Source organism: Dermacentor albipictus, chromosome 5, assembly GCF_038994185.2.
Source record: "Dermacentor albipictus isolate Rhodes 1998 colony chromosome 5, USDA_Dalb.pri_finalv2, whole genome shotgun sequence".
Taxonomy (NCBI): Eukaryota; Metazoa; Arthropoda; class Arachnida; order Ixodida; family Ixodidae; genus Dermacentor; species Dermacentor albipictus.
The window spans coordinates 122,956,916-122,980,827 of record NC_091825.1 but is presented as its reverse complement, the minus strand read 5'-3'; the positions used below and the strand labels follow the sequence as shown (position 1 = coordinate 122,980,827).

The 23,912-nt window shown below is 50.0% G+C and overlaps 1 protein-coding gene and 1 long non-coding RNA gene across 2 annotated transcripts in view; one reads left to right on the top strand and one right to left on the bottom strand.

Annotated features, from left to right (window-relative positions):
- LOC135911635 (nucleolar and coiled-body phosphoprotein 1-like) overlaps positions 1-23,912 on the top strand; it is a 179,982-nt gene that overhangs the window by 30,280 nt on the left and 125,790 nt on the right. The window lies entirely within an intron of this gene.
- Positions 1-23,912, bottom strand: part of LOC135911636 (uncharacterized) — a 180,535-nt gene that overhangs the window by 91,900 nt on the left and 64,723 nt on the right. The gene's annotated exons all lie outside the window — the stretch shown is intronic.

Genomic DNA, 23,912 nt, shown 5'->3' with positions numbered 1-23,912 from the left:
GAGCATGATAGGTGAGCATGACTTGCTCAAAAGAAATGAAAAGTATGAAAGCCGAATGATTACGTTACATTAAACTTTTCACGCGCCCTCGCCATGACATCATCTATTTTGGCGTCGAATGTGCGGCACTAACTAATCGTTCATTATTGATCTAAAGGAGAGTGGGCTCTTACGTCCCGAAACTCCACGGGGAGTAAGTGAGGGAGGCCGTAGTGAACACTGGATTAATTTTGTTCATCTAGGTTTGCTTCAGGTGCAGCTAAATTAAACTAGACGAACATTTCTGCATTTCACTTCTATCGAAATGCACAGGCCGCAGCCAGGGACCGAACCCGCAACCTCGTGATGCAGCTGGAGAACGCCCATAGCTATTGAGCCACCACGGCGGGTTGTTTACTAATAATAATAAAAAAAGAATTCCATTGTTTACAAAAAAAAAAAGAAAAATCCGCCTCCAATCCACCCTCTGAAAGTGGATGTACAGAGAAGCTGTTGCCGACGTGAGACAATCACGACCGACGTTAGAGACGTACCACCACACCAACTGACGTTAAACGACGTTAGACGACGTTAGACGAGCACCACCACCACAAGCAATGTACGTCAAGCGCGCACGCAGGTGTGTGGAAGTACTGCACACATCCTCCTTCTGCCAAGCGCAAGTGCCTTATTGAACTAATTGTTTTTTTTTTCAAAGTACATTGCGTCAGAGAATTCGTAAAATGTGACTTACGCACACGCTGCAGACATAATAGCCTCGGATTGTAATATACGAGAAAACGTAAATCTGTTGCGCGTAAACTCAAAGCCGTTTTCTAGCTGCCGTTTTAGGTCTGTCTAAGTGGCCGCGGCCCTAGGTGGCGGCACCCGTTTTCGGGTGAGTACGAGCCCACGTAAAATCAAAACCAACTAGAGGCTAACAGCTTCAGGTAAACGAAAGTAAGCCTTACAACTCTCATCGGCTTTTTTCTGCACAGACAAGTTTCAAATGCACGAAGATACCTTGAAATACTACACGCTCCTGTGATGCCACGGCCACCGTGGTACCTGCGTAAAACAAAAGAACAATAAATAGTACTTCGTCCTTCATTGTCTTCGCGAACTAGCGGCTCTATGAAGTAAGAGTGGGCTGACGTCATTCGCAGAACAGGAAAAGGCGACTGAGAGATTGCTTAAAAGAAGATGGACATGGTATACATGGAGCAAACAAGTATGGCAAGCGAGGAGGGGAGCTTTTGAGCCTCCTCGAAAAAGTGAAAGCACTTCGAAAGCTTTATTAATACATTTTCTTGCGTGCGCCTTTTCCTTCGAAGCAAAGACATAAAACGAATCCGCCAAAAAAAAGTGTCTTTATTTTTTAGTTTGCTTTCGGAGCGCGCATACTGTAGACGCCCAGGAACAGGCTCCTCGTCTAAAGAAAATGTAGTTACGTGCTGCAGTGTTTTCCTATTATGTAACCTGTCACTAAGCTTTTACCGTCACCATAATCAATATAGACAGTCTACAATGTCTTAGACATTAAAATGGAGCTTTTTTTTTTTTGCCGTCGTTACTTTGGGAGCCTCATACACACGAGACCATGGTCGTAGATTGTATAGATACAGCCTTTGAACTTAGATTTTTTTTCTCCACTAATGTCTCTGGGCTTTTTAGGACCATCTTGAATGACTATGTAACATAACATACCAAAGGTAATAAACTTGTTAAGGTCTTCCGTCGACAGACAGTAGGTGTAGACTTCCCCTACGACCGAAACGACAAGTCTTGTCCATAAACGAGAAAAATGCGCTTGCAAGAATTCCGTAAGCAGTATATAGACGATCGACATTGAGTTACGTAAGAGACCATTTATCAGATTGCGTGCAAAACCTTCTTTCCGTTATCTGCTCCTCCCAATGCTTCTAGTACCTCTTTTTCCCAACTGGAGGGTCAGCCAGTGATACTGTCGATTGCTCGATTTCGGCGCACTAATTGACTGTGCGTCGGGGCTTAATCCAATTCAATATTTTTTTTAGCGCTTCAACTATGACCAAATGTCTACTCTTGCTTTCTCAGCACACCACGCTTTTAGCACAGAGCATGTATCTAGTATTGCACAATTTGTGGAATACCAGAGCAAGAACGTCCGATGAGACAAAAAGAAAAGAAAAACAGCATTAATATTTGTTTGCTCTATAGAGCGAAGACGCGACAAAACGTGTAAAACCAACGTGCGAATGTACGCTAAATTATGCAGCTGCATATGTAGTATACGTCTCCATGTCAACATTTCAATTTTAGACGTTGTTATAGTTCCTTTCTTCAAATTATTATTAGATGCGGAAACATGGGAATTGCGCTGTTATAGCGCGTTATAGGCACTCATACGCTCACATGTGTTTGTTTACACGTGGCCTCCCTTTGAATGTGGCTCCCGCATACCGCTCTAATAACGACTCCAGCAACGCGCTGAACAAAGATGACGAGAAAATTGGCAAACGAAAACAACGTCACGTATGCAAAAAAAGCAAACAAGAAAGCGAGTACCGATTCATGCAAAACAGCGACGAAGAAATACGCAAAAGAAAGAACGAAAGCGTGAATGGTAAACAATAACAACAACATCAACGACAGCTGTGACAACAACAACAACAAAAAAAGGAAGTTGCTGCCGGCATGCCCGGAGAAGCGTCATCCCGTCTCCTCTCTCTCACCCTAGCGTCGTATACTCTGTCCGCTCTGGTCCGGTCCTCCTCAACTAACTACTACGCCGTCGACCTCAGCCCGAAAAAATACGGCGACCTGTCCGGCCACGCGGAGAGCAGGCGAACGAGCTCTTCTGCGACGCAACCCTCTTGTCGCTATTAATTTTTTTTCTTCCCCCCCCCCTCCCTCGTCGTCGCAAGAGCGGCAGGATCGAAAAAAATGCAGCGAGCAAAACCGCACGGGAACAGCCCTGTAGTAAAGAGGAGGAATTTTCTGGCCGTCTAATGACAGACATAAACCCGAACCACCAAAAACTGCTGACTGGCGTCGCTCTACAGCACCAGCCGTAGAGCTCCATCCCCCCTTCTCCTCACCTCCCCCCCCCCGTCCCCCCTTCCGCCCGACCTTCTTGAGGCGCCCGTTTCTCCTGCGCGCGACAACCAATTTGGATGTGGTGGTCGCGTGTAACGCGAAATTCCTTTCTCTCTGCACCGGCGGGAGGGAAGCATGCGAGAACGCGAGCGCGGTATTTTGCGGGCGACTCCCTGTGCCTCACCTGCTTTTAACCTGCTCCCGAATGAAACGAAGAAACAAACCCCCCCGAAGATTGAGCAAGGTTTTTTCTTCAAGGTCCAGTGGCATATAAACACAGGCATGCGCTAACTCAGGCACGTATTCAAATGCGCGCACACATGCCGCATTATCCGGAGGTGGGGTTGGGGGGGAGGGGAGAACGAAGTCCGGAAGAACAGGTGAGTTAGGTGATAGCTACTTACCACGCGTTGACCACTAAAGCAGTTGGGCCGGAGAAGGATTAACGGCCGGTAAGCGGATCGGCGCAAGGAAACCACGGAAAGGGGCCGTAAATTTAAGGAGTGGAAAATAGAATAACCAGGAAACGTTTTCGTCGTGCGCGAACTATAACTTAGACAAGTAAGAAAGGCTGGACGACAACTTCATTTTCTTGCAGTGTATAGAATGGTCTGAAAGGACATTAGGGTTCCCGTCACTTCGCGGAGGCCTTGCGTGGCAAACTCGACAGTACGATCGGGATCTTAAAAATCTAACGCGGGAGTAATTTGTTTCTAGGACGAGGACGACGTATCTTACAAAACATAATAATAAAACGGGTTTTAAGGTGCGCGACAAGCGTCAGTGTCCAACGAAGACGCACCGAGAGTTTAAACTAATCTATACTATCGGAGGTGAACACGTCGATCTCGTTTGGTCGTACGGAACGCTTCCACCATGCCTTGCTTGCAAATCGAGTTTCGCTGCAGACTGCTCTGTTCAGTACGAATAAGCATAATGTGGTTGTAATGACCAGCTGAAAGGGGTCGGGAAGGTCGCACTCTTCGATATACGACTCTTCTTATCGCGTCGAGTCCCGAGCCAGCATGTATACGAGGCATTCCCGCCTCCTGTTTTGGCTCTCTCGTCACGAAGCGTGCGTTGTTGACCGCGCTGTATACGGACGCTCACGATCGAGCTTTCGCCGGAGTTGCATGCCCGCGTCTACGTGATCGATGCAAAGCGCGGTCCGATTACGAGTTCAACATCTTGTACACGTGGCCTGCAGCCCCACCGCTTTGACTCTCTTTGATTCGTTGTCTTTTGGCTTTGTTGACTTTGTTGTTGGCTTTCCTTAGCGTTCTGCAAAATAAGAAAGAAAGAAAGGAAGAAGAGAAGAAAGGAGAAGAAGGGGGGGGGGGAGGGGGTCGGATGAATGATTAACGACCCGGTCTATCCGCGGGTATATTGCATCCCGCGGAGAACGCCCTGCGCCGGTGAGATATTGAAAGGCGACGTGCCGCCCCCGGAATACTGACAAAGAGCACTTAAGCCCGGTCGGCACTGCGTATACACGCGGCGCTTTGCCAACGCTGGCCACCGACGATACGATCAGTACACCGGTCTTACCCCCTTCTGCGTGCGCGAGCGAAATCTCCTCACCGCATTCACGTATTCGCTGGTAATGCTTCGCGGTCAACGTATAGAGCTGATCCAGGCTAGCCAACAACGTTTGGAGGGAGAGAGCTCGCTCCTTGGCCGCACTGCGGGGGCTAACGAGCACGGACGTAAGCGTGTCATTACAAAAGAAGTTATAGAAATTTTATCCCCTTTTCTGGTGAATTTCGGTTGTCTTATTCAGACTCTTTGTTGGAATGCGGCCAAAGATCGTGTCAGCTTCGGAATTCTTTTTTTTTCTTTTTTCGGAATCCCATTACCATGCTTCGGCGTATTTCAGACGTACACAGTTCTTCGAATGTGCAGATGTGGTGCTCATACGCAGGGATGTGCCAGCAGCGGCTTTGGAGCGCTTGCTTGTGCACTTCTGCGTTTACAGTACTAGACTATATAGTACTACAAATATATAGCACCATATAGTTCTATATAGTGCACGCTATATAGTTCTAAGTGCGTTCGAATAGAACATTTACTTTCAGCGCACATTTGTGAGGTGTGGAACTGAACTATTTCTACGCATTTCTGTGCTTCTGAGATTCACGATAGCATTTGCGATATTTCACAGGGACAGTAGCCGGCCCATCCATACAGGTGCCAACATATTTCTGTCTTTGTCCCTTTCTGCTTTGGCATACCCCGATATCACTGCGACATTCTTATACTCTGATGTCCTGATGAGGTTCTCTCGCTGTCATTTGGCTGGGACATATGTTATGTCATGACGTCACGATCTGTGCTAAATTAAATCATTTTCCATATTTTTCGCCCTCCCTCGCACCTCCCCTCCTTTCGCCTCCAGGAAACTCGTTTATATTTACTTCTGTTATGTTCCCTTCTTTCTTTCCATTTCTCAAGCATGCAAAGGACTGGTTTCTTCCAGGCACCAATCAGTTCTGCATCCGAACTCGACCGAAGTAGCTACTCGCATGTTTCTGGAGCTCAATCTAAAGTATTCTAGCGTCTGGACGACGCTTTCTGCCATACGCAAACAGAATCAGCGGGCTCCACGGTGTCGGCACTTGTCTCCCAAGCTCACAACAATACAAGTTTACGATGCACGATCACACTACTTCGCCGCATGGCGAGGAAGCAATATTCGCGAGATGCTCTTGCCGCGAACAGAGCCGTCAACAACGTACGCGACAGGGTAATAAAAGCGCGCGCGCGCGCCCGCGTAGAATATATACATCACGCTCGACAGTCCTATCGAAGCAGCAAGACGCCCTGTTATATTTGGCCCCTGCGGTCCGTCGCCGTCGTCGAATTGACGCCGCGCGAACCAAGCGCTCGCGTGTAGACAGCCGCCCCTGATTGGCGGCGACTCCCTCGGGCGGAAAGAGGACAGGCCGACGTCGCCGGCCGTGCGACAGTTGGCCGAGTCCATCGTCGGTCACCCTCCCGCGCGCACTGCCCGGTCCAAGAAGAGATTCCCGCTATTACTCGCGGGCTTCTGGCATTACGCGAAGCAGCGTCTCCCGCGCGCGCCTGTCAAGAGACGCCCTTCTCTGCGTTAGGCCTATAGTTTCTTTCCGGAGGCACATACAAGGAATGTGTGTCGACTCTGGACGCTTCTGACGTTTCGCGTACGCGGAGAAACGCAACGGGAACACCGTGCCACACATATGTGCGTTGTGTTTTAACGGAAGGAGCGCGCGATGCTCTACGGCGAGCAGCGCATTCACGCGTGGCGGCGTTTGGCCCTCGCGCGCGCCGGCCAGCACAATGCCGCGCGACTGTCATGAAATGACGTTACACGCTGCCACGTCAGAGGACAGGAGACGTGCCATTAAGGCACGCGCGAGAAGGAAAACAAACGCGACGAAAGAAAACGCGCTTCGAAGTAGTGTGACACAGATATCGGGCCATGGGACGAAATCTGGAAAGCGCCGCGGCGCGTGAAATGTTCTTCGCTCGACGCTTCACCGCCTGTTTTCTGTACCTTTTTTTTTTTTTTACCCTCGAAGGGTATCTTCTTTCCCGATTTCTCTGAACGGGGTCGCCCCCCTAAAGAAGGCACAAAGATCGGTGTTTTGGAACTAGGACCCGGCGAACTCGGAGAACAAAGACCAGAAGGCACAATGCGCCTCTTATACAACCGACGTGTTTTCAGAAGCCCCTTGATCCGCTTGCTGGTCTTCCTCTATGTATGTTTCTACTGTTTACTTTTCGCAGTCCTGACACAGAGAGAAGAAGAAGAAGGAAAAACATTGTCGGATTCTGAAGGCGGGGAACAATGGTGGCAAAGAAACGCGCCCTGTTTGGAACTCCCATTTACTCGTCGCGGGTTTAGGCCGCGCGGAAGTGGAAACCGGAGCGCTGACATCGATTTCGGCTGCATTCACACTGGCCGCTTGTGTGTATGCGCGGTAGAGCGAGCGCCTATGGTTGCCACTAACAACTGCTACGCGAGATACACCGTAGAAATGCAAGCTGCAATTTGACGCAGTCCTTATACGGTGTGCACAATACCGCGGTTGTTCGAAATCTGTTGCACGTCGTCCCACTCTTGCCACGCTCGTGTATTCTAACATTCCTCCGTGCTGTTATGCGCAGTGTTTCTCCAAAACCTGTACGCCAGTCTTTGAGCACATTCGTAGCGATAGCTGAAAGGTCTAACAGCCCGAGGCGAAAAAGAATGCTGAAAATATTAATTGCCTTTCTAAATTATAATTGCTTATGGGGAAGCGACTGCTCGAAGAGAAGAAAGTATATCTAAAATGTGTGCAAGAAACGCGCCATTCGAGAAATAATGAAAGAGCGTCGATAAAGTATTTTTACTCTCTCAGTCAACGTCGTATTTCGCATTTTTATCGCGAAGGGGATCATTCGATAGGGGCAATGATGGATGTCCTATATTATCACAATAGCTGAGACGGGGGAGAAGGAGAGCGGGGGAAAAGTGGTGGAAGAGCCTATAGATAACATATCTTGGTCCAAAGTCTTCGAAACGTTCATATTAGGTATCGACAGTTATTCGCAGACTGAGAAACATTGCTGTTTAACCTCATTAGCTTCGGAGCCCAGTGTATGTTCTAAAGGCACGCCGAAACAGAGCCCAAAGCAGCTGTTACTCTTGTCACTCGACCAGTGTTCACAACAGTCCAGAGGGCCTTATGAAGACGCCCGGGGAGCTTTCGTCGAACACCGACAAGCCAAACCTCTCAAATAATGTCGCACCTGAAGTCAACATTGCGCGCGACAATGTGCTTGGATGCTTAGACTTCCCGTCCGGACTCTCCTGCACACGCTTACGAAGTGATCCGAAATCAAACAAACAAAAGAGAGCCGGAAGAAAGGTTAAGGTCTGCGTCCTGTTTACTCGCATCGCGGGGAGCAGCGGGGAGGGGGCGCGGACAGGGTGCAGTGCGCCTGCGCAGAACCATCACCCTGCACCCAGTGGCAGTGCACGCAGCAGCACACCGGCGATGCCCTGCAAAGACCTCAAACAACCCTTGGCACAGAATGGGCCGGACTTGAATGCCGCGCTGCCGCATCGCCTAACGACTACAGCTATGGGAAAGCTATTAATCAGGGCCCGCTCATAGACTACCGCTTTTCAGGGTCCCGGGGTGAGGAAACGGCCGCCCCGCTCATGGTTATAGCCATCGTACGCAGGTTAAGTTGCGTTACTCGCATTAAAGAAGAGAGAGAGAAAGAGCAGAGGGGGGGGGGGGAAGAGCGAGAGAAAAAGAAAGAAAACAAATGATGAAATCAAGACCGGCCGCGCTTGGTTCTTTCGAGAGGGAGGCATTTTTCCGGGTGGGGCTTTCCAGCAGCACCTACACACGGAGCCGGCCAGCGAATACCTGTGGATACCTTTAACAGCCACGTGAATACCTATATGACAGCAATACTTTTCGGTGCGTTATACGGAGGTCGTGATGGGTGAATTCGTCGCAGCGCAACCGCTGACGGCGTTATACGGTGGCACAATTCTTATACCGGTTTGCATAATAATGTAGAGCTCACTACGTCATAGTAGTATTATAATGTAGTATAATGACGTAGCGCTCATGGTTTCTTGGCATATTCGCATCTTCCCGGGTCTATTTTTCAGATACAGCGGAAACACTTGCGATATTTGATCGGGTATCAGTACGTGCATGCATGTCTGTTTATTTATTTATTTATTTATTTATTTATTTGTTTGTTTGTTTGTTTATTTATTTATTTAGTTTTCTCATGTCGCGCTTTGATGCCGAACGAAGCTTCCTTTATGTGTTCTCTGCGGTAGATGGTGTGGCAGCGATATCGTGTATACTGTCCACAGTTTGTTCATGCGGCAGAACCGAATAGTAGCGTAGCCCTTGATCGCAAATTCACATTTGAGTAGTTCGCTCTATAGAGGTACACGAGTTGCCCGAACAGGCTTGCTGGGCCAGGTCGACCACTCCTCCGGATCACAGGACGCACTCGCTGTTCAGATGTCGAAGATAGGGCTGTTTGACAATTCCGTAAGCTTATGGGATTTCGTGCGAAAGCCGATCGGAACACGCCCGCTTGATAACGCTACTTCCTATGTTCAGTTTTGATTAAAGCATGGGATATCGGCCACGAAAGTACGACATGTCCGAACTGATCACTGTCCTTATGTTGGCGCTACGCATATATATAGTCTTTTAGTTGGCGTCTAACAAAGGAGATGAATCGCGCGAGTTCAGGTATGCTCCTTAGCTTACGATCTTTACCTTTTCCGATCTTTACGACATTTACTTTAAGATCTTTACGACAACAGTGAGGCAAAGCATGCAACATTCTTTTCTATAAATTTTAAACTTTCACCGCGCTCGGTCAGTAACTCCATTCACTAACAATAATTAATCTTACGGTTCCTTCGCACACATGCTGTAATTATGAAAGGGCAGAACGTTTTCTGATGGCGAGCGAAACTGTCTATGTCGCAATCAAGCAGTTAGCGTCTCTACGTGCCATATCTATACATTATTTTTTTCTTTTTCTCGATAAAATGTTGCTTGCCAAACGGAACTGGGTGAATGCCGAGGTATGCTTAGAGAGAAAATAAAATATCATAAGTGACGCCATTTATGTATCACGTAGGAGTCATACGAGGCGATCAACAGAGGCAGTACGAGGGAAGCATAAGGCTTGAGCCTGTTGTTACCCGAACGAAGACAATTATCCTCGCCGAAACGTTGGCTTCAGGACTAGGCCCTTGTGCGACCACTCCTGATAATTTCAAGTATCCATCTTCCTGTGAACACTTTCTCATGCTAAGAGTCGTTCGAGCGTCACGTGAATACCGTATAGGCATTGCCCCGGGACGGTCCGACATTCCGTGCCCAATCGCACTTGCAGTAACCAACGAAATAGAGCAGGAGCTGCGCCGTTAGGTGGTGCGGAAGGACCGTCTTAAAACGGGGGTCGCACACTCCGCGCTATAAATTGCAGAACTAGCTACTCCACACGGACCTCTGTCTCTCGCCGCGTCGAGAAGGCCTCACAAGTCAAGGGGGCTCGCGAGACGACGAGCCCTTCGCGTGCCCGACTTTGCTCCGGAGAGGCAACATCGTTCACCGCCCGATCAAACGAACAACAAGCGCAAGGTTACGCAAAAGAAGCGCGCACGCACAGACGCGGATCGACGTGATGCCCGCGAGAGGACAATCGTCCGCCGTGAGAGATATATGACGCTTTCACACACACGCACTCCACCCCGCCGCTCTCCTCTTTCCCCCAGCCAGCCCACTTCACTGCACGGACGACGGGGCCGAGTAATAACACTCTTTCGTCGCAGCGATCGGCGAGGCATCCGGAAGCGGTTCCACCACCCCCCGTCCCCTCTCATGGCGGCGGCGGGTCGTTAGGAAATTCCACGGCAGCCGAGATCCTCGGAAAAACAGAGCGAGTACCGCCGCGCCGATGGCCTGTTGTCGTTGCGTCTTCCGAGAGGGCCCGCAGTAGTCATACAAGCAGACCGGGGGACCGTCCACGCCATCAATGTGATGTTTTCAGACCAAACTTCTCCGTTGGGACAAGGCAAAAAAAGCAAGGAGAAGCTATGGTCTGGGACGACCTCCCTGTGTCTCGCCTTTTGTTCGTTCCGCGAGGGGGGGGGGGGGGGGGGAGGCAGGCACGTACAGCAACTTTCTGCGCATGCTCCGGCTTTCAAAGTGGCTCCGCCGTAACACGGGAGGCCATTGTGTTCGGGCCGCGGGATTAATAACAGTGGCGAGAGGACTGTGGTTCCAGCGGGAACGCTGTCTCGTTTCTTGCTGCTCGCATCATCGCGTCGGACAATGCGTCGTTCGGGAGGGCCGGGAGCTGTGCTGTTCCCTCCCGGTTCATTCGTATAGTGTGTTTATGCGTTTCTTTCTTTCTTCTTTTTTTTCGTTGCATTTGGAACAACGTACAAGCGACTCCGCGTCGTGACTAAAAGCTGCGATAACAGTGGTGCCTCCTCCATGTATGCGCACGCCGTTAGTCCAAAATAGTTGCTTCACTGCTAAAAATAAGTGAAGGGCGGGAAAGAAGAACGCTGGAGCCGCGCGACGCGGATTTGAGAGCAGGAAAAGAAACGCGTGTTAGATCTTGTGCCGCATCTCACTGGAGACGTCTCGACAAGCGCTCGATTATTAATCATGCAGCCCTTCATCACTCGGCTGAAGTACTTGCACAACGACACGACTGGCCCATCCCCGAAACCGTATCTCGGACATTATCGCTGAGGGAAAGCTTGAGCACTAAGTGATTTCCTGTTAGTGCTCCAACGCTGGTAATTTAGATAGATAGATAGATAGATAGATAGATAGATAGATAGATAGATAGATAGATAGATAGATAGATAGATAGATAGATAGATAGATAGATAGATAGATAGATGTAATTATGTATGCATGCATGCAACAATCACATACATACATACATACATACATACATACATACATACATACATACATACATACATACATACATACATACATACATACATACATACATACATACATACATACATACATACATACATACATACATACATACATACATACATACATACATACATACATACATACATACATACATACATACATACATACATACATACATACATACATACATACATACATACATACATACATACATACATACATACATACATACATACATACATACATACATACATACATACATACATACATACATACATACACACACATACATACATACATACATACATACATACATACATACATACATACATACATACATACATACATACATACATACATACATACATACATACATACATACAATATTTATTTGAAAAGCAAACATGCTGGCAGGTTTGTTTCCTACTATGCACAGTGGACAGTGACAGAATGAAAACATTTGGAGGTGTGCGAGAATAAAAAGGAATAAGAATGGCGAGGGAATAGAATAAAGTAATCTCTATTACTTATCTCGCCTGTAAAAGGAATTAGGACCAATGAGGTTGAGCGAGTGAACCTTTAGGGCACATATGTTTTTATAAATACGTTACCATCACAGACAAAAAAAAAAGAAAACTGCCTGGTGCCTATATACTTCGCCAACGTCCGTCCCGTCTTCTCGAGCGCCTAAAGCCAACAGGGGCGCGATCGGAGATCGCGTGCGATTGGCCTAGGCCAATCGCGCGCGGCGAAACTCCGATCGCGCTCCAGTTGACATAAATGTCGTGCGCTTTTCGGACTGGACCAAACACGCGCGACACAATCGCGCTTTCTCTTCCTCGTATGGTCCCAGGCATGGATCGCCTCACAAAACTTGTTATGCAGAATCGTGAGGCATTCCTGTCGGGTGCATTCTGATAGCTTGTCCACGGAACCTATAGTTGTATACATCTTATACAAGGTATTCTACGAACACAAAAAGTGCGAGGCCAGGCGTTGACAGCGTCCGAAACAGTGATCGAACAGCACGGAAAATAGGCGCGACGCTTTCCCGCCGAAAGCAGGTGACCGCGAGCTCGTCGTAACCCGTTCTTCGAGGCTTTCCGCGCCACCGGGCTATTATACAAAGTAACAACTCCGTCGTCTCGGATAGTCGCAGTTTCCAGGGCGACCGTTGGTCTAAGTGGGCGATTTCCGAGGAGAATGCCATGGGCGGCCAGACAACGTACGAATTTCCGCCGTCCCGGTCCTTTCCACATAACCGGTCATTTGGGAGAGGAGGTGAGCGACAGCCACGGCCCGGCCGACGTCTGGACGCGTCGCGTGAGTCGAGACCTTCAGTCGGGACTACTCACTTCGGGACTCACTTCAGTCGGGACTTCAATTCCCTGCAATCCAACACAAGTCGAAGCCACTTCTAGCGCAGTCGGGATAGAAAGACAGCGCGCGACGCCGCTATGCAAGGCTCGCTGCAGGGACGCAGACGAAGATGACGAAAGGAGTAAAACGCGACGATAGACAGAACGTTCCCGAGTCCGAGGCAGAACTGTGTGACGTTTGCATCAGTCTCTTTTGGGCCTGGAAGGCAGCTTGCAATAATTGAAGCCGCGCTCACCTCGCTGCCTACACCTACGGAGGCACGTTCGTTTATTACCCAGGAAGACCTTGCTTGCATTGCCTCGCGTGCGCTTGCTTCTCTTTTTTTCCCCGCTTTAAACTATTACACGCCACAGCTACCGGAGACCAAAGGAACTGCCGTCTGAGAGCACCAGGTAAAGGCCAGCCTTAGCAGTATTATCCCGCCTTTGGATATCCGTGTGGGCGCGCCAAATCCAAGACACAAAATATGATGTGTGGAAGAGGCGTGGGTGTTAATACCGCCAGTACGTACAAAAACAAAAAAGGAAGATAATTGTAAAGGGGGAGACCGAAGCGCAATACGAGCCCTTCAGGGACAGAGGGCAAGAGGGCAAGGACTCACAAAGTACCAATTTCGCTCGGCACTGCCCTACATGGCCCCAGGGGGCTGTCGTGGTGCGCGCGCTGCCGTAATTTCTACTGCGAAAAGTCGGCGTCAGCAGCAGCAGCAGCGAGACTACACGGACGCGCGAACCTCCGACCCCCAGGGCAAGGTCAGGGTCGCGAGGGGGGCCGATGAGGTGGGTTACCGCGGCGCATCATTCCGGCATGCTCGAGACACCGCGCTTATACGGGACGAGCAAATAGATTCTACACAGAATACAGCCCCTTTAGTGATGATGACCTTCGGCTTATCCCTCCCCGCAAGAGCGCGCGTAATTCCATAGGTGGAACGGCAGACAAGTATATTCTTTTTCCGCGCCCCCGTTGCCCTGGAGTGTATCTTTCGACGGTCAGGCGTCGCGCCTTGGCATGAGCACACGCGCTCGCAACCCGTGGGAAAACAGAGCACAATACACGCTACCTGCCCCCCCCCCCCCCTCCGCACCCCACCGAAATCTCCTCGCCCCGATACTCACCGGGCAATTATTGGGAGGCGCGCGCTCTCCTCAATCCTGATGGAACTCGCGAGGCAGCGAACCCCTGCGTGCGTGTACGTTTGTGTACGCGCACTCGTATGCGTTCGCGTCCCTCGGCCGATGCGCGCATGCCCGGATAATTTCGGTTATCCGTCGCCACTGACGGCAGTCGCATGGGGGGGCGTCATCGCGCCTGCAGGATGCGCCTTAACTTGCTCTCTCTGTCCCCCGCGTAAGGAGGCTAACGAGAGCAGAGCAACAGTTTCGCGTTGCAAGCGTAGACATCGCTTCCATGTATATTTCCACCCCCGTCGCCCCTTCCCCAGACTGAACAGCTTGCGTGTTGACGAGAACCACTCTGTCAAGCTTTGAGAGTCGACGCAGAAGCGCATATAGAAGAAAGTAGAGTGTCGGTGCGCTTGGAAGGGGATCAGAAACACCATTTTAAAGTGCTAGGTTACGGTAGGACATTTGTTATATATGCATACCTTTTGCTGGACTAGTTGGTGAAATATTAACCCACCGTGGTTGCTCAGTGGCTATGGTGTTGGGCTGCTCAGCACGAGGTCGCGGGATCGAATCCCGGACACGACGGCCGCATATCGATGGGGGCGAAATGCGAAAACACCCGAGTTTTAGGCACACGTTAAAGAACCCCAGGTGGTCAAAGTTATTCCGTAGTCCCTTACTACGGACTGCCTCATAATCAGATTGTGGTTCTGGAAAGTAAAACCCTACAATTTTTTAGAAATGTATTAGAAGCTGTCCAAACTTTCCATTTGTAAATTAAATAAGCGTCAGCGCGTTTTGTTTTCCGTTCTTTATTTAGCAAACACTTTGGAGCAGCGGCTTGTCATGCTTCTGACTCGGTAGCCTTCCTCGGTACGGTTCCTCTCTGATTGTATATGTTCTGCCTAATTGCTCACGGGTGTGCTGAGTTCCAGTAAATTTGTTCTTGCTGCGCACAAGGCTTCGACCGTAGATGTTCTGTACTTTCTAATAGCTTTTAGCAAAGACGTATTATCGCTAGTCAATCGCTTACTGTGTGGGCCATCACGAAACGTTCAGGTATCCCGGCCACGGCGGCCGCATTTCTATGGGGGCGAAATGCGAAAACACCTGTGTACTTAGATTTAGGTGCACGTTAAATAACCCTAGGTGGCCCAATGTACCGGACTCCTCCACTACGGCGTGCTTGGTTCAATAATCAGATCTTGATTTTTGCACACAAAACCCCATAATTTCTTTAAACATTTAGCTTCGAACATTCGTTTGTTGTGGCGGTGTAGTCGCCGTCACCCATGCTTCGGCGCATTGGTTCAAATGTGTGCCTATTCAACTACTTTTGATACGTTGGCGATAGTGCGGGTGTAAGTGTGCATGTGAGTTGAGGTAGACGCGCGCAGATAACTTGCAAGAAGATTACTGCGAGAGGAAACGGCGCTGCACCCTTTGTCACTGTTTAACGAGCAGTGCTTAATCTTGCCAACATTCCGAGATTGAAGCATTTTCATTTCGGTTATTTTTTTTCGGGGGGGGGGAGGGGGGGGGGCGGGGGAGGTTAGCGATACAACGATGGCGGATGAGTGCATTTTTGTCATCGTCGAGGAAAGCCGAGCAAAGTGAAGGCCAGGCCCGGCAACACAGGCAGTCCTTGCGCAGCAGTGGCTAGTACTGGACTTGGTTACACAGATTCATTCCATTCCTTAGTATGCCAATCACTTTTTTTTTCTTTTGCAGCCAACTACTGCGCACGTCTTCCCACTACCGTTCCACATTATGTAGCATTAATGGAGCACAGTCCGTTAGAGAACATCCAGTTGCACTTCCCACAGCTGATCGCACAGTAGCAGGGCAGAAGCGGTAATGGTTCCGTATTCGTTCACTTTCGCTGAGGCAACGTATGGCGCGCCGCCGAAATCTCCGTCTCGTTCCTTTAGAGCAAACTACTCCGCGAAAAGTGTCTAAAGATGGCGTCGCACATTTGTAGACATCCTCAATATACAGTAGCAGGTAAGCAGAAGTGGGTCATGATGTCATCAAATTACAGATCACAAATCACAAATCTGTAGTCTTGAAGATGTCAAGATACAATCATCAAATGATAAATAATGTGTTGTAATGATGTCGCGTTAGAGTCTCTCGAGTAAAGCGTGAGAGCCTGTTGGCTTCTCTTTCTTTCTTTCTTTCTTTCTTTCTTTCTTTCTTTCTTTCTTTCTTTCTTTCTTTCTTTCTTTCTTTCTTTCTTTCTTTCTTTCTTTCTTTCTTTCTTGCATGCTGCGGAGATCCGCGGCGAAGAATGGCAATGGAGGCAAATGACGGGGGTAGGTGGTGTTACGAACTTGTACCGCTGCACCACGATTGCGGCTTTGTGGTCCCGTAGCGCTCGTCACCCGTTTCGTGACAGAGCGTTGGTAGCGAAGACTCCGAGCCTGGCGTCGATGAGAATAACAAAAGGGACTTTATACATTATATACAGGTTATCATACAGGACATGAACGGGTCGGCACTGGGGCCGAGTGCTCACAACAAACGCGACTGTTCTCGCACGACGACGTCCGGCGAAAACGCGTGACACATCTCACCCCAGTCGGGAGCGACACTCTCTCCCGGTGGGTCGGCGGATCCTGTTTTTCAGGCAGCGCGTTGCTGCTTTTATAATCCCCGAGGAACCATTGTCACTCAAACGGCCCAATACAAAGTCAGCACACGACGGTCGTCCGAGGGGTCCAACCAGCGACCGCGCTGGCCACCCGGTTCAAAGTTCGCGCGCGCGGTGACCTCCAGGCAAAGGGAGGTGCGGCGCCGGGCTGTCTGGCACACGCGGACACGTCCAAACATGCGGATCGTTGGGGCTTCTCCCGCAGGAGGACACCGCTGCCCGACGGCTCAGCATCTTGACTTGTGAAGGGAGAATTAGGGCGCTCGCAGGATAGATTCTGCATCTTGCAGATTCGGAATCCGGGCTTGTGGTAATGGCACAACAGTGGGCGGAGTTGGCAACCATCTAGCTTCGTGCCCGTGTAGTCACGATTCTACCGCGCAGCGTTTCTGAGAACGGATTTCTCCCGCCTGTCGTCGGCGCATTCCGCACTTTTGCCGATTTCGTTGCCGCCGCTTTTGTCCGCAGTCGCCGCTGCACTCCCTCGCCCGCCCCTTTGCAGATGCTCTTCCACAGTGAACAAGAACCAGCCCTGTTTTCATCTGTCGGCATCATTAAAGTTTCAAGTGAAGACACCGCGACCGCAATGACGATAACTGCACTGAACAGGCCCACTATGCTTTTGAAAGGACCCTTGACACTAGCTTCTTTCGTGTTTCGCCTGTTGGGCGGCATGATTAATGCCAACATAAAAATTGAAAGCGAGATGCTGTAGGATATGCGAGACCACCCCAATAAACCCCGGAAAAAAAGTCTGAACTGTCATCGCCTGTGCTGAAACAACTGTCTCTGCTTCTTCTGCACGAGAGGTACGCGAACAGTGAACACATTTATACTGATGGTTCCACAAACATCCAGTGTTCGTCCGGTGCTGTGGTTGTCCCAGCGAAAGCTATTACCATCAGCTTTGGGACTGACCACCCAACAACATCGACATCTGCTGAACTAGCTGCTCTTCGCGCTGCACTTCGTTTCGTCAATCAGGAGCCACCTCGACAATGGTCAATCTTCAGCGATTCAAAGGCAGCCCTACAATCTGTACTATCAGCTCTGCGTCGCGGCCCCTTCGAACAGCTCGTATTCGATATTAGATGCCTACTCCATACATCACAGGAGAAAGGACACCACGTGACGTTTCAGTGGCCGCCAAGTCACTGCGGCGTCACTGGAAATGAAGACGCCGATACTGCCGCTCGGGAAGCTCTTGAAGACGCACAAGAAGAGGCCATACCGCTTTCACGATCCTACGCAGCTAGCAGACTTCGAGTGTTTGCACAGGAGATCACGCTATCTCTATGGTGCACACCAAACAGCCAGACCAACCAGAGCAACCGTCAATACCATCTGCCCTCTTTGATGCATCTCTATATGCCAACTGGACTCCGCCGAAGAGAGGCGACTCTGCTTTATCGCTTATGGCTAGGGGTGGCTTTCACCAAATCTTACTCCTTCCGCATTGGAATGGCCGACAACGCTATCTGTAATGCCTGTCTTTGCGAGGAGACGCTGGAACATATTCTGTGCGACTGTCCTGAATATAATGTTCAGCGACAGTCCCTGGCATCTGTTCTCGCGCACCTTGACAGTAGACCATTGTCCCTCGACACGATTTTCACATGCCGCCGACAGAAGGCATCGCAGGTGAAGGCGACAAAGGGACTACTTCGGTTTTTGAAAGAGACGGGATTGGACAAGCGGCTGTGAGAGTGATGTCACGTACCATCAGATTGATGGACTCCAACGGACGATGTGTGTGTGCTGTGCTATGTGCTCTCTCTCCCTCTCCCCTTTCCCTATCTTTAATCTCCCCCATCCCTTTCCCATGTGTAGGGTAGCAAACCGGTTAATCTAAACTGGTTAACCTCCCTACCTTTCCTTCTCCACTTTTTCCTTCCTTCCTTCCCCAATAAACCACTAAAGAGTAAATAAATAAAAATTAAGGAACTGCATGTTCTACATTTCTTTTTCAAAAGCCAACTCCTCTTCTTGGCAGGTATTTCCTTGACACGACTTCCTGCCAGTGTTTCTGTGCCCGAAAAGAGGTCGCTTCACAGCAGGCGAACAGTATTTGTTCATGCGTCCGCGCAATTGAAGTGTCAACGAGCGTGTGAGAGAGTTACAGTATATTTTTTTCTTCGAGTTACAACAATTTATTTACTAGTCCAGAAAACTTAGCTGTCGTATATCAGGGCTACCGCAGATACGAAAGATGCTTCGATTAATCCTTTCTTCCACCTCATGTTTCCATTTTCGCCATGCCCACGACGCCATCTTCGTACGCTGCAGTATTGCCTGTTGTAGACTCGCAAGCGTTTGCACTGTAGTCATCATTCTCAGAGCCTGCTTGAGGCACAGCACCTTGCACAAGCTATACCTGCGTCGAAGTGGCGCGGAAGTTCAGTGGTTACCTTATCCAACTGCCAAATGAGCGTTGTTGCAGAGGCACGGTTTGGTTTTTCTTTAGTATCAGTATTCGACAATTCTTTGTTTCCAAAAGCCCTAGCAGCACAGGGACTCGAAGACCGATGTTGGTCCCCGTTAGCCCTAGGTCGGAGAATATTTGACCAACATTGACCAGCTTACGGTGTGACTTTCGTAGTGAGGTCGAAGCTTAAAATGAGCAAGTGGCCCGCAAGCTTTATTTTTCTTAGCCATATATGATACACTCTATAGCACTCTAGCAGTACAAATAAACAAAAGCAATGTCAGCCCAACGCTGTGCCACGGTGGCAGTCGATCGGACAACGTTTCATCAACGTTTGGGCCAGTTCACTGTGCAACTTGAGTGGTGAGGGTGAAGCCTGAGATGAGGGGGTGACCTGGCCACGACAGTGCAACGAAAAGGACAGGATAAACAGACGTAACCACCGAAGTTTCGAGCGATTATAACGGCAGCCTTCTTTAGAACGCTGGACCACACCACACTGGCGAGCGCGGAAACCAACTCATGGCCTCACATTATCACAACCCTAACACGAGCTAAAGAGTGTCGTGGCCACCACAACACCGAGACTGAAATATCTGCAAAGCGGCCACTGTCATGCCACTAGTGAAAGTAGCAGTTTATATCAGTTCCAGCTGCACAAGGACATAAAAACGCTGCTGCGATTCCTAAACGCATCACCACTCAGCGACGGACCTCCTGTGCCTGAGCGCGGAGAATTTTCAGTATACGTTGACGACTCCAGTGAAATCAGGGGGAGGAGCGTCCATCAACTTTCGGCTTCATCTCCTCCCAATATTTTTTTTCCTCAGCTTCTCCAAGTGCAGCGGTGGCCAACCGGGCTCAATCACTGTTAGCCTCCCTGCGGTTCATTTCTCGCTGATCACTTTTAAGTTTTGTCTGTCTTCCTTTAATAAAAATTTTTGAAGATCGCCAGTGGCACTTAGCATAATTCTTGTCCATGAGCTAGATTATTCGGAGAGGCGAACGTTCCTAGCATGAGAAACTGAAACACGTACACGTTCAATTAAATAACAGGAACTCACGAAATAACTTCTGAACCCAGCAAGCTGGGCTAGTTGGTGACTGAACATAACCTCAAGGGTGGGCAGGGAATCCCGGACGAAGTACAAGGAAGAAGACGACGATACGAGCGCTCTTATCTTCCTCCTTTTTGTCCCTCGTCCGGGTTGCGCTGCCCACCCCTAAGGTATAGGGTGCTGCCGCCCGCGTGAATTCAATAGCAAACGTTCTCGGAAATGCGTGGTCTCTAAAACTGACTGGCTTCCAACATTTCGTTAAAAAAACCAGCTCCGTGATCTGCGCTCTAGCCGCAAAGGGCCGAAAAATAAATGAGGCGTAGAGAAATAATAAGAAAAACAACGGCAGAACAGAGCCACCGTGAATAACAGAAGTAAAAGCGCCTGCGCAGAATGCGGGGAATTAGTGACTAAGTGCACGTCGGGGAAAGAAAGAAAAGAAAGAAAGCGCACGGAGTTGTGTACAGTACAGAGGGGAGGAGATGTGCTCCCTTGAGGCTTGTTGGCGGGGGAAAAAAAAAAAGCGACAGTTTCCGGGCAAAACTCAGGCGGAGCCCGAGGGAACCGAACTCTGCACCTCTCTCTCTCTCTCCCCACTTTCGACGAGCCCTCCACTAGCCACCATCAACTCGCAAGGCCGTCGAGCGCATTCTTGTCGGCGCCAGTTCTGTTGCAAACACGGATAAAGCCCGGGGCGGCGAAGCTACCACAAACACCGCGGCCTAACAACACCAATGACAAAGGCACGAAAGCAAAACGCCAAGCAAAGCGAGCTGCTGGTTGGAAGACACGGCTGGAAGCTGCGCCCGAAGAAGTTTTGTAAGCACCGCCGCTGCCACGTGTCTGCCCTGATCCCTCGCACCACCTCCTCCCCCTCCCTCCGCCTGCTCCCATCATCTAGCGGCTTTGCATTTCCCTTTCCGAGTCCTAGCGACGCGTCATGGGTGGTCCTCAGTGAAGCGGGCCGACAGGCCCGCGGCGGCGTCACTGAGTTCCCGAACACTGCAGTGGTTGGTTGTGGGCAGCCTTTCCTCGGCTTTTGCAGACGCCGCCGCCGCCACCGCCGCAGCTCTTCTGCGTTGTATGTTTGTTTGTTTGTCTGTTTGTTTACATCCTTCGGCCGCGCCGCAACCAAGCACGCTGCTGTTTTGTGCGCGCATACGCGCGCGCGCGTGGTGCGTCCGATCATCGGAGCGTGTCGCCGGTCGCCCCCCCCCCCCTTCCCCTCCCCCGCCCCACGAGAAGCGCCGAGGAGGCGCGCGCGCGTCACGTGACAGCCGCGCTGCAGAATTCGCGCAGTCGATCCGGCCGAGTAGAGAAAGGACGGGAGACGTGGAAGAAAGCGAATCGAAAGGTATTAAACGAGCGGAAGGTGTGAAAAAAGAAAACGATGTTAAGGAAAACAAAATAAAGGAACTCGGCAGTGGTCCACCGCTGACGTCGATCGCGCCGGCGCATTCAAAGGGAAATGCACCGTTAAGGCGCGTTTTGTCACAGGCAAGGCAGGGACAAATATAGCGAAGGAAAATAATAGGTACTGCGCTATCTTGTAAGATTTTACTGCGGGGCTCTCGCGGCTTTGATGACGGCTGCAGCTCTAGCTCTGGCCTAGTCAATGCTCCCAACACCCCCTCCCCCACCCCCCCTCTTTGCTGGCGGCCGCTTTTCTCGCAACTTGCAGCGCTATAGCGGTGCTCTGATTCCATGCACACCTGTTTTTTTTTTCTTTTGATAAAGAAACTAAGGATGAATAAACCATTTGCGCTTTCGGCGTGTGTTGTCCGATGCTGCAGATGATGCCGAATCCAGTGGCAGTTAGTATCCTAATAATCATCAGCACTACCACCACCACACGATAACTACCAGACTATTATAATAATAAAGAAACGATCTCAAAGCGAGATAAGTTGAGAGCGTGGGCTATCACTTGCAGCATTTGGAGAAAGCCATCCCATACTGCTGAAGGGAAAGAGATGCGCTGCACTGTTTTGAAGACGCGAATCATCATAAAAGAGCCTCTGACAGTAGACGCTAAAAATAACGATCCGACTGCATCTGCGCGGAAACGGCAGCTTCATCGACTAGACTGCGCACTCTGGCCGATAACGTCCGAGTTGGAGAACTTCCATCCTGTCCTGCGCAGAGGGGTCTCAACAGCCGTGACCCCGAGTGCCGTCACCACCGCAAGCTGCCTCACTCAAGGCTCCGGCCGCGGGACAGGAAACCACGCGCATGACGCAGCTGGCGAAGCTGCTGGAAGGGGCGAAGCAGGGGGGGTCGAAGTTCAAGGGCACTCGTCTCGGGTTGCACCAACGGGCGAGGCCGTTCTTCCGTCCTCGCCGCGTTCCGAGCAAAAGAGAAACAATGCACTCTCTGACGACGCAGCTGCGGCACGCACGCATGCATGCATGCTGGCTGAAACCAAAGGTGGAGGGGGCGTCGTCGGAGGCTTGCACGGCGCGCCGGCATGAGGCCAGGCGCGTACATGCGTATGCATACTGCACGCGTCTTTATTTGGCTCTGCTCCGGGCCGAGACGTGCTGTCTGCGGCAGCAGGCGCCCATATACGGGAAGACGTACGAGCGCCGTGCAGCTTGTTCGGCACTGCGGTCGTCTGGCCTTCAAGGCCGTCGCCGCGGCCTCCGTGCACCAGTGCAGCCGCGCCCGGCGAAATAGGCACGCGTAAAAAAAAAAAAAAGTATAGTCTCTGGGTTTCACGGCAGAGTGGCGTGGCAGGAGAGCGGCTTTCAATGGCGGCGTACAAATGAAAGAATGTCTCCGCATCCCCACCTCCCATTGACAGAGAAAAACAAAAAAAGTGCTCTCATAGCTTAGAACAACGCAATGCCGTCGCGAGTCTCGGATGTCATTTTATGTTGCAAAGGGCGGCTGTGCCAAACAAACATGGACGATATTTTTATTTTCTTGTCTCGGCCCGTGTAAATCTCCGCGCTACTCGGTGCTTATAGTTGCTTGCCTAATCAATCCAATCTATGTGCACAGCTCTTTCCTCCCTACTTCCTCGATGTGCGGAAATAGCTGCTTCGCACTAACTAGCATGCAACGCTTCCGCCGCCTTGCTGCATTGACGTTTGCGGTTTTAAATTATAATTGCGCGCTAAAGAATAGCCTCTACGAGAAGATTTTATCTGTTCCTACGGCGAAAACGTTGGCTGTCCTGAGTTGACTATTGATCATCTGTTTATTGTACAGGGCATCTAACCATAAAAAAAAGATTATACGCTAAATCAGTCTGGTGATTTGGAAATGGTAAAAAGTAGTTTGAATCGTTTCAGCGCTAGAAGCCATAGCTGAAGTGAATATGAAGCACCTGAATTTGGGCTTCTGGGCTACTAAAGGCAGTACAATTTAATGGGTGGGCAAACTTTGCGATCGATTAAGTATACTAAAATAACCAGGGGTCCTATTCTGGAAACTGTCAACTTATGCAGGGCATGTCAGTGTCGAATTCCACAATGTTTGTGTCCTGAGCCAATCAGCTAGAGCTGAAAAAATGGCGAAATTGACAATATGGTGGCATTTGACGTTATTCACAGTAGCACACCAGCCCTTCGCGCTTTTGGCGGTTTACAACGAAATACGGTTGAATGCGTAATTTTATAGCCGCGAGTACCTGACCAGTATGCAATGCCAGTTATGTGAATGACCAGTAGCAGCGTCACTCACGCTTGCATCTATACACTCCATTCGATAGCTTTCAAAGTCGAT